We start from the raw sequence: 11,389 nt of genomic DNA on the forward strand, positions 1-11,389 counted from the left end.
ATCTCACATCCCAGGAAGAATTGAACTGTTTTGTGACATCATTACTTCTTGCTGTTTTCTTCTAAAAACTTGATTTACTTCATTATGTAATATTTTATGGAAAAGAGATGCAGACGTTTTTTCAGCTGTTACCAAATAATTTTATCTGGAATTCATTTAAAATATAAAAAATTAAAAAGTATATTTAATATCAGATTTAAGTTTTGTTAGGTTTTTATTTGCAAGTTTGTTCAGTTTTATTACTAAAGACAAGATTTGTTGTTACATCATGGTTTAACTTTTCTGTTTTGAACTTTGATTTCTATTGCTTGTTTGCAAAAAAATATTTTTTTCATGTATACCTTTGAGATTTGGTATTTATTGCTGTCATGAAAATTTCTAACACATGGCAAAGTCTATCTGGCCTACCCCTGACTGTTTAATTCAACGACTCTGTTTTCATGTAGGGACTATATTTTCAAATTAAAATTTTCCAATACTGCCACTAATTACTGTTCTGCACAAAACACGAACAAAGTTTACATTACCAGAATATATGAGGTTGGTTGCTTCTGTGAGACTCAGCTCTGTGGACGTAATGTGAAATTATGGCCACTCTTTGGATAAATATAAGCATTGTAGTCTTGTGCTCTCAATTTGAGATAGAGTGAATATTTAGTCTAAAAGGTAGTTTTGTCTTCCTACTCATTCAGTGTACCTACCTGGTTTTTTTATACTCATTATCCTTGTGACTGTAAGATTTAAGTAGAAAGACGAATATGTATTTCAGAATTCCTTAAAACTAAAGTTAGTTCTGTGAAACTCTTGTTAGTGTGCAAACCAGGATTGAGTTACAGAAAAGATTTAAAAAAAACAACCAAACAAATGCCAACTAAACATATTTTAGGAAAAAGGATTTTCACAGATAAGTGTGTTTTTTTCATCTGGGATTTATTAAAGGTAGGGTGGTGAAACCAGGTGCTTCTCAATCCTGCAGTTCATGGTGAAGTTCTCAGCGATGCTGTTACATTACGCGGAAGACTGGAGATTATGCAGCACACACATTTGGGGCCTGAGGGGAGGACACCATTGCAACTCCAGAGCAGGCCAGGATGCAGGAATGACATTCTCTGAAAGTCCAGAGCTGGAGTTAGGAGCAAGTCACCCCTTTTTGGATTCATTCGATACTGTATTTTAAATGCCTCTGTGCAAGGAGCTGTGCATGCAGGAACAGCAGGACAAGCTCATGGGATTACTTGGGCTTCGTGTCTGCCCTGGTGTCACATGTCTGCCCTGGGGCCACGGCCGGGCTGGTAAAGTCTCCCTTCTTCCCTCCTGGGAATAGTCCCTGACCCGTGTTCACCCATTACCCTGCCCAGGGACTGGCCACTGCCAAGGCTGACTCTTGTCAAGTTTGTTAGACCCTGGCTGCAATGGGAATTCCAAGTTAACCTGGACAAGTGGGGTGATAATCACCTGAACGCTAGACAATGGTAAGCACAGCTAAAACAAGCTCATATAAGCTCAGGCCAAGACAAATCAGAACCCTTAGAAGTGTGGAGATGCAGCACCATCAGGTCAGTGCAGACCCTGTGACTTTTTAAAGGAAAGACAAAAGCTTATTTCCTGGGCTGTCCCAGAAAAGGACAGCATTTTGTCATCTGGATGTTTTCCAGATGCAGGAAACTGAAGGCTGCTTGATGGGTCTCACATGTGGGTAGACTCTGGTGCCACATCCGTGGTACAGTGAGCATCTTGTTTTACCCTTCTATAGCTTATGAGCTCTCAGTGCAGTGGGTCGGGGCCAGAGAACAAAGCTGTTCAGCTGGTGATGCCACCATACCTGGATGTGGAGTATCCTTCCTTCCAAAGCCCTGTGTGTTTCAAGCCTTACATATGGCCTTGAAAAGTGCTGCCTTTTTATGTATTTACTTTTATTTTTAACACTAACTCAGTAATAAAGGTGCCGTAACAAAAGCACCAAACAGAATGATAGTCAAGGTTAAAACTGTAAGTTAGTAACTTTTTCAAGTAAAGTCCATTTAGGCTTTTGCTTTGTTTAGTATAATAGTGTGTGCAGAGGCAGCATCTTGATTTCTTGCCAAATCATACATACCTTTCTCCTTGCTTGGGTACAAAGGTACAACATCTTGCTATAGTGGTAACTATTCCAGGGCATAGCACCTTGCTAGTCTGGACTGGGATGTTGTCAGCATGAAGCCTAGCTGTGTTTGACCCAAACCAACCTAGTGCTGACCCAAACCCTCCTCAGGCAAAGTCACAGGTTAGCAAGAGCCAGAGTAGTTTGGGTGAGGCCCCTGTGATTGGGACAGAGAGCAAGAGCTTAACAGTAAGGACACGAGCTGTGTCAGCAGGGCTCCAGGCCAGCGAACAGTCCTGGCACATTTAATTCATGAGTCTAGACATAGTTTTTGGACTGAAGCCATACTCAGGGCAGCAGCCAGCAGAGTAGATAAGGAATGCACAGACCACAGACTTCTGCAGTATCACTCCTGCTTCAAATGAGAGCTGACTGCGCTCTTCTTCACCTTGCAAAGTACTTTGCTGTGGAAGTGGAGCAAGCTAACTCCTGCTTGCTGAACAGACAGAACATGAGTGCCAGGCAGTGGTGCGCAGCGATCAGCAAGCTGCGAAGCTAAACACCATCCTTTTTGACACAGTAAATTTCTCTGTAACGTGTCCTGAGGGTGTGCTCATCACTGGTTAAAAACTCTTGCTTCCTTCCAGGAAGGAGGTAGAGATGCTCAGGCACCTTTCTAATGCCATAATCCTGCCCAGCGATCCTCTCTTTGATGGCATCTCCATGAAGAGACAGGGCTGCTGACAGTGTGAGCTGCTTATTTTCATGTCAGCTGTTGCTCATTCCAGCTAAAGGAGGAAAAGGGTTGGGCAAGATAAGTATATAAGGCCTGAATAGGGAAGGTCTAACTTTTTTAGCTGTAGGTAGTAGACTGGGTTTTCTTGCAGGTTGGGGGCTCAGGCCTTGTGAGGAGATGTAGCAGCTGCTGGTGAGGCAGGGAAGTGGGGATGGATGATAGAGCAAACTGAAGCTGGGACCAGGACGGACTGGTAGGAAAGCCTCGAAAGGATGGCATTGCTCCAAGGTGATCAGCTCTGACTTTGCTGGATCATTCTCCAGGTCCCTTGGCTCAGCCACCCAAGACAGGTGTAAGTGTGCCTGAAGGAGCGTTTTTCCTAGAGGTCTGTGTATTTCTCTTGTGCTTTAGTCAGCCACTCACAATAAAACTACACTGAGTGTAGCTTGTTTCTTGACTAATTACTTCTTAGGGTAACACACTCTTTTCTTTAAGATCACATAGACTAAAGGTATTTGTAGGATATTCTTAGAAGTTCTTATGAATGTGCTTGAAAATTGTTTTCTCAGGCTGGTACTAGCAACAAAAATAATATATTTCTGGGTTTCATGATCCCTGCAGCAATGTAAGGGTTTTCTCTCTTCTAGACTTATAGTGAAGGTTTAAGATGTCAGAGAGGTCTGTAAAGTGTCATTTTCTTTGCAGAGCTGAAAATTAAGGAACATATAGCAGATGATAATGGGAAAGGGAGGAGTCCTATAGAATTAGGTAACAGCCTATAGTTAGGTGGTATAAAGCAGTGATGGGAGAATGATATGTTAGAATGGCAACTCTTTCCAGGTATCTGTAATATACGTAAACAAACGTGGTGCTAATTAGGAGTGGCATTACAGTAAATTAAAAAGTTTGCATATATCTTGTTTTAAAGGATGCTTCATTATATTCATTGTTTTTCAGCAGGCATCATCTGTTTCATTAATTTTCTCTAATATTGAAAACATAATACCTGTGCCATATGTTGTGCTGTCTTGCTCAGATAGTATGTAGACAAGGAAGACTTCTGTATTTTGCTTCAGATTGCAAATTCCACTATAATTTTTTTAATAATTGGCAGGGACTCTTTTGGAAGTCTAAGACTGATGGGGGAATTTGTAATGTATTTTGTGTTGTTCAGGGTACAGGAATGGATTTCTTAGTTTCTTTGAGCTAAACAACTCTAAAAGAAATGTATGGGCTTAATTAAGAGATGTTAGTATTTTCTAAGGACTGCCTGAAAATGTCCACAAAGTCAGACTAAAGGGTGACAGAATCTAGGTCTTAATTGGCAGAGGGACACTACGGATAAACTTTTGCACAGCTATTTGGCAACCTGAATTCCTTTCTTGTCAAAACATTCCCATCTCACTTTCTTTGAGAACTAAAAAGTAATCCTTGCTTACAAACTGCTCTTAAAATAAAATGGAAAATAGAGGTTGGAGTTGTCCTCAAGAAAATGTTAATTGCAAATGAAGCCAACATATGTCAATGCATTCTTCTAGCCTGATTCTTAGTTGCAGTTTTGAGGAACGCATTTGCTAATGGACTATGTAAAATGTTTAGCAGTCCAGATCTATAGTGACTTCAGAACATTTGGTGTGTATTAATTAATAGGGACTGGGTTTTTGAAGAAAACTTCGGGAGCCATTAAAAATGCAAGTGGATTCTGTTTTGACTAGCATTCTGTGTTTGTTTTGTTTGTTTTTTTAGCTTTGGGTCCTGCTGTGTCTCTTCAGGGTAAATTGTTCAAGCTGATATTTTAAAGTTGTTTGGTAAAAGCATTATGTTAATTTTTATAAGGTTTAAGCATGATATAGTTTTTAATGTGTTGCAATGAGATTTTATATTCTCTGATGTGATTGTTGCCTAACAAGGCCTTTTTATAAATAAGGAGCATAATGTTTGTTAACATTTAATGTAAATGCTAAAATATAAATATTTAGTGAGCTACACACCATATTAGAGATTATAATTCCAATTTACTTCCATTACTGCCCCATTACTACCTCATAGAAGGGTAGTGTTCCTAGTATTTCATAGTTGTTTTCTTTTTTGAAATAGCAGTTACTTCATAAAAATTTACAAAAAAGGGTAAATATCTCTGCAATTTATTAAATGGTTAGTGCACACTTTTAACTTATAATTTCTATTAAAAATTAAAGACAATACATTTACTATTTCCTGTGCCATGCTTGGGGTTGATGCAACTGTGTGGTTGAATCTTCTAGGGTTATGAGGTGCAAGTGAGACTAAGCACTGACCAAAAAGAGCAGGGAAGAAGCTGTGGAGAGTGAATTTTGTGAGGATGCTACACAAGAACAAGTGACGGCTCACTGAGAAGCAACTGGTTTGTTTTGTGCCCCACACATGCTGTGTGTTAGACACAGTCTGTCGTTAGTACTGTCTTCTCACCTGTGCTGGGGCATTTGCTGGGGGAATGCTAGTTAGCACAGGTCAAACTGTGTATCAAGGAGTAAGCTAACATTTAATTAGTATGGGTGATTTCTGTCCATGTCCTGGCCCTGATTTGTTTGTTAGAATGGATATGCTTTGGGGAGAGTCACAGATTTTTCTTACAGTTTGTCATCACTTTCCGCACGTATCTAGCTCAGATTGCTTCAGCTTCTCATCATTGTTTAATACTAAAGCATTGTCAATCAAAATGACAGGCCTTCTGTAACATACTGCATTTTTGTCACTTCAAACATGCTTGCTGTTATTAGATTGCATGCTAAGAACATATATTGAATCCCAACCAAATCTGTAAGAGTTGTTTGGGGAGGGGTTTGCTGTGGGCTTGTTCGTTGGAACTCAAATTCTGGATCTCTAATAGTGTATAAGGTAAATACTGGTCAACATGAAAGATCTGATAGCTGTAACAATGAGGAAATAACAAGAGTAGTGATGCCTGATAAGAAATTTATAAACTAGACATTCACTTCATTGGTTTGGAGATCTATGTCTTTATTGTTTCCAGCAGATTTGCATTTAAAAATGGTTATATGCAAAAGAGCAAACTCTCCCTGCAGACATAACACTCCAACATCTTTTAAGGTCAATATAACAGAGGATTTCAAAAGCAGTAACTGTAGAGTTCGTTTCTGTCATCATGACTTTTTCAGAAAGGCTTAGATTGCAAGTCCCAGAAAAATATTTAAAATTAATAATTTATATAAAAGATGAATTAAATATTCATAGTGAATATAGGAAGTATGTGTTCCACCTCAAAATACTGTAGGTACTATAGTAAAAATCATGCTTCCAGATCCAAAGAAAGTACTGCTTCTAGCTTAGGCATAATTAAGTGTTAACAGACAGAATAAGCACCTACGTAATGACAAGGATCACAGAACTGTTCAGGTTGGAAGCAGCCTCTGAAGATCATCTCGTTGAACCCCTCTGCTCAAAACAGGATCAACTACAGCAGGTTGTTCAGGGCTGTGTCTGGTTGAGCTTTGAGTATTTCCTTGTGTGGAGACTCTACAACCTGCCAGGGTAATCTGTTCCAGTGTTCAACCACCCTGTCAGTAAAATAAGTTCTTTGATGTTTAAATGCAGTTTTCTGTATCTGTTTGTGCTCGTTGACTTTTGTCTGTTCTGGATCTGTCTGGGTCAGTCTTCCATACTGTTTCCTTCAGGTATTTATATACATTGAGAAGATCTCCCTGGAGCCTTCTCTTCTCTGGGCTGGACAGTCCCAGCTGTCTGTCTCCTCGTGCTGTTCCCTGCACTCACTCCACTATGTCCATGTTATACTTGTATGGGGAGCACCACACTAGAGCCAGCACTCCAGATGTCTCACCAGTGCTGAGGAGAGGGAAATCATCATATCCCTTGACCTGCTGGGAACAATCTTGCTCATGCAGCCCAGGCTGCTGCCAGCTTTCTTTACCACAACGGCATATTGCTGGCTCGTGGTCCTTGATCATGCTCAATATGGTGTCCATCAGGACCCCCGATCTTTTTTCTGCAAAGTTGCTTTCCAGCACCAATTGTCCCTGCATTGGTGCATGAGGTTATTCCTTCCCAAGTGCAGGACTTTGCACTTTTCCTTTGGACTTAATGAAATTCCCATTGACCTATTTCTGCAGCCTCTCAAGGTTTATGAGTAGCATACAAACATGTTGTGTATCGCTCTTCCTGCTTGTTTTATGTAGTCTGCAGTCTTGTTGAGGGTGTACTCTGTCCTGTTGCCAGGTCATAAATTACAATGTTAAACAGTACTGGTCCCAGTATCTACCTCCTGGGTATTCCACTAGTGACTGGCCTCCAACTGGACAACATGCTGCTCATCACCACTCTTAAAGCTCAGCAGTTCAGCTGTTTTTCAGTCCACCTCGCAGTCCACTTATCTAATCAGTGCTCTTGCATAATCTTCCTTTTGCTGCTTGTATTTCAGTAATTCATCTTGTGCTTGTTGCCTCTTGTCTGTTTGGAACTGTCTGGGTCCGTCTTCCTTACTGCCCCCATCAGTATTTATATATGTTGATAATGTTCCCCTGAGCCTTTTGTTTCTGGGCTGGACAGTCCTAGTTCTCTCAGCATCTCTTAATGTCAGATGCCCTGTAGAAACCCTTCTTGTTGCTCTTCACACCCCTCACTGCATTCAGCTTCAGATGGGCTTTGGCTTTCCTAACCCCATCTCTGCACACTTGGACAGTGCCTCTCTCTTCCTCCTAGATCACCTGTCCCTGCTTCCACCTCCTGGATGCTTTCTTTCTCAGTCCAGTCAGGAGCACCTTGTTCACCCACATAGGCATCTTGCCACCTTTGACTTCTTGCTTGTCAGGACTGACCGTTCTTGAGTTTGGAGGAGGTAATCCTTGAAAATCAATCAGCTGTCCTGGACTTCCCTTGCCAGGGCTTTATCCCATGGGATTCTTCCAAGCTGATCTCTGAACAGGCCAGTCTTCTTGCCTGAAGGCCCAGTGTTAGCACCCTGCTTTTTGCTTTCTTCCCTTCTTTCAAGATCATGAACTCTGTCATCTCATGGTCACTGCAGCAAAGGCTGTCTGGCCTGCGCATACCCAGCCAGAGCATGGTTTTTACAGAGACGTTATGAATAGAGCTATAAAAGTCTGTTTGAGCTAAAGCTTACTAAAGTCAATAAAAAGAAAAAACTTAAAGGATCTGTGTGGCGTACTCGAATCTAATCATAAATTGCATATCTCTGTAGAGATTTTACTAAATTGTATATACACAGAGATTTCATTCATTTTAGATTTTTAATTGTTATGATCCATTGTGCCAGACACTGGTAAAAACAATACTGTTTTTGACAAAGAGTTATTGCATTTGTTAAATGTCTGTTATATATTGTGAACTCTCTCATTTTGGTAGCACAAATGCAATTCAGAGGTAGCTGTCCTGCCACAAATTGTTTTGACACTGCAGAAGAGAAAGTATACCTTATAGGAGAGAAGAGTCTTTCCTTCATTTTACGCATTTATGTGTTTCTCAATAACCAGTTAGTGCAGTGACTGCCAGTGTAAGATGGACAGCAGATTCCTTTCATTACATGACGACAACTTCTGGTTTGGGGGAAAAAGTTCAAAGTCCTGGAGCTTTTGAATCGTGTTGGAAACTAAGTTCTGCTCTTACTGCTACCAATTAAAATGAAAAATTATGGAAGATGTTATTGCAGGCTATTAATGTTCTGTGCTCTACACACTGTATTTTTAAACTAATTGGAATTAATTTATTTCAAGTATGTTTTGGTTTACTCTTCATTAAGGTAATGGTATTGTAGCCTTTTCCTTTCTGACATTTTTGGTGCCTCTTGAAGAAATCTAGCTTTCTGTATGCACCTTTTCTTGAAGGGAACAAAGAACATGTGAAAGTGTACTGCCTTCTCTGCCTATGCCTCATACAACCTGAAAAGTAAAAAGTATTTTCAGTCTCTTTTTTTCTTACCATTTTGTGTTTAGACAGAGGCTACTTACAACCATTAGGAGCACAGATAGCACATTTAATGAGACTGAAGAACATGTGGGAGGTGCTCTGTAACACATCATGTTAGAAGATCTTTTGTGACACTATGTCATGCAGGTCTATGTTAATGTGTGGTTCTTTTGCCCTGTAATATCTCTTAGATGAGCATATCAAAACATACAAAATGTGAGATGTGGAAAGCTATATCCTTGTAGAAATTGGTTGCTGATTGTTTTACTATTGGGTGTTTCTTGAGTAAAATTGGGAAGAGAGCCCCAGGGCTTCACTTGGCCTTTGAGATCTTACAGTCAATAGACTGAGGAACATGGATGAGAGGAATGCCAAGGCATATTTGTTCCTTTCAAAGAATGGGTTCAAGAAGATTCAGTGCTGTTTTATCAAAGTGTCTCAAGTAATGAACATGATCTAACAAGTTTCAATATATGGAAGCAAGAGTTGCACTTGGTAAACAACGAGAATTTATAAAAAATGATATTGTGACTTGTGTACTGCAAGAGGAGTTCCATGCTAATTTCCTGTTACTAGTGGAAAAGATTATTTCTTACTACAAGCTTGGGATTCAGGATCTGCATGGCAGATTTCACTTCTTTTTCAGTTAATATCACTGCTTGTAATTCTGCACAGCTAATTCTTTTCATTGTTGCCCCTGACCAGACTAGTTTGGGCTTTATACCTTATATTTTAAAAGATAATGGAAATACATAGAATTCAGTTAACAAATCTAAAGGTGATGAAGCTCTATCCAGTGATCTCTACTGGATAATTTTTAGTAGGCAATGGTTTATATGGATTATCTCAAATTTTCTTGCATCTTCCTCTGAAATATTTGGTTAACTTTCAGAGTAAGGGTGCTAGTGTAGATAGTGTGTGAATCTGACTTAGTATAAGACATAGACACATACTGGATTAGCATTGTTTCTGGCTATTTTTGGAAGTGAAATTTTGTATGAATATCTAAATTTTCTGAGCTAGTTTGTATGTCACTAAAATGACCAAAAATAGACAGTGAAATTTCTCAAATTAAGCCTGACATTTTTAGTTGAACGACAATACCTTTTTGAGTAATTTCTCAGAAAATGATTGTATTCTTTTAAGTCAGTTAAATGCTACTTCCTTCTTATGAAGGTTTGTCTGATTTGGCTTATGGCTCTATAATACTGGTGATGCTCAGACATTGATTGCAGATTTTGTGATGTAGGAACATCCTTATTTGCTGTCAGTTGTCTTACCTAGCACATGCTGATGCTACATTTTGGTACTTGGCATCATCTAATTTGTGTCTTCATAACCCTGAGGAACTTGAGGCAACCACTGAACTCATTCCAAAGTGAGGTCAGCATATCTAATAGTCTTCATAAAAATCTTCTCTTGCCTCAAACATACTTTTGAAATGTATGTGTCTACAAAATCAAATCTGTTTTAGAAAACCCTAGATAATTTCTGAGGAGAGACTTGGCAATTCTTGAAAGATTAGATTTTAATGTTTAGTTCAAATGTTTTAGTACTCAAATTTGCTTGTGAAAGTAAGAAAACAATTTGAAGTACCCTTGAAAAGTTCTTCTAACACCTGGCATGTTTTCTAAATAGCTTTCCTCTAGACAGATTTAAAAAAGAGCAATTTCCACCCAAAAGGTAATAGATACAGAATGTTCTGAAAGTTTGTTTATAGTAAAAATTCCAAAGCTTTGAGTCTTGATCTGGATCTCGTGGAGATGTTAACTTCTTTATTTTCAGTTTGGAGATTTTTATGCATGTGTATGCAAGTATCGTTATGAAAATTGACCTAAATGCAGACGTGTATTTTACCAATGTCCTGTATTTGTATCACTGCTTATCAACACAATAATGCAGTGACAGTCTACACTATACTAGTAAATTAAACAGTGCTGGGGCTTAGACTGAAGACAGTTCTGAGTTTAGGAGTTGGCATTGGCCAAAGGCTCTCTACACTTGGCTGTTTAGGTGTGCCTCTTCCTTTCTGGAGATTGAGAGGTTTTGGAGAAACAGCTGCTGCCACACCATGCCCTTTGCTGTCCTGTTCAGAGAAAAGCTCTTGGAAGGGTTTTTACTGCTATAGAGATGACCTAATGTTTGGTTGGCATTCCTTAAGGAGTCATAGCTCTTGTTGGGAAAATATGAATGTTTTGGTGATTTATTAAGGTACATGATCATATGTAGATTGTAGCAAAAATGGGAGGGCTTAGGGTGTAAGAGGAGCAATCCTGTGGAGAGCTGGAAAAGCAACTAAATAGGAACAAAAGATTGAGCTCAAGCAATAGTTTGTTGCATTTCTGTCAGTGAAGTCAGACCCTAGGAATAAACGAGAACTTTTTGCCATGTTTTTGTGGGGAATGGCACTTGCTCATAGGCTGATGGCTTAGATTAACATTTGGGACTCTCTTTGACAAAGGAAGAGTTTTTGCATGTGATGTGGAAGTGAAAGTTTGAGAGGATTTCTGTTTAATTAAGGAATAGCCCTAGTCTCAGTATTTGCTTTGATCTTCCCCAGCGTCTGTCTAATGCTGAAGTCTAATTCAGTTAGAGTGTAACTGTGGATGGAAAAAGCCTTTTAATATTTTCAAGTG

This window comes from Gavia stellata, chromosome 2 (genome assembly GCF_030936135.1).
Source record: "Gavia stellata isolate bGavSte3 chromosome 2, bGavSte3.hap2, whole genome shotgun sequence".
Classification (NCBI taxonomy): Eukaryota; Metazoa; Chordata; class Aves; order Gaviiformes; family Gaviidae; genus Gavia; species Gavia stellata.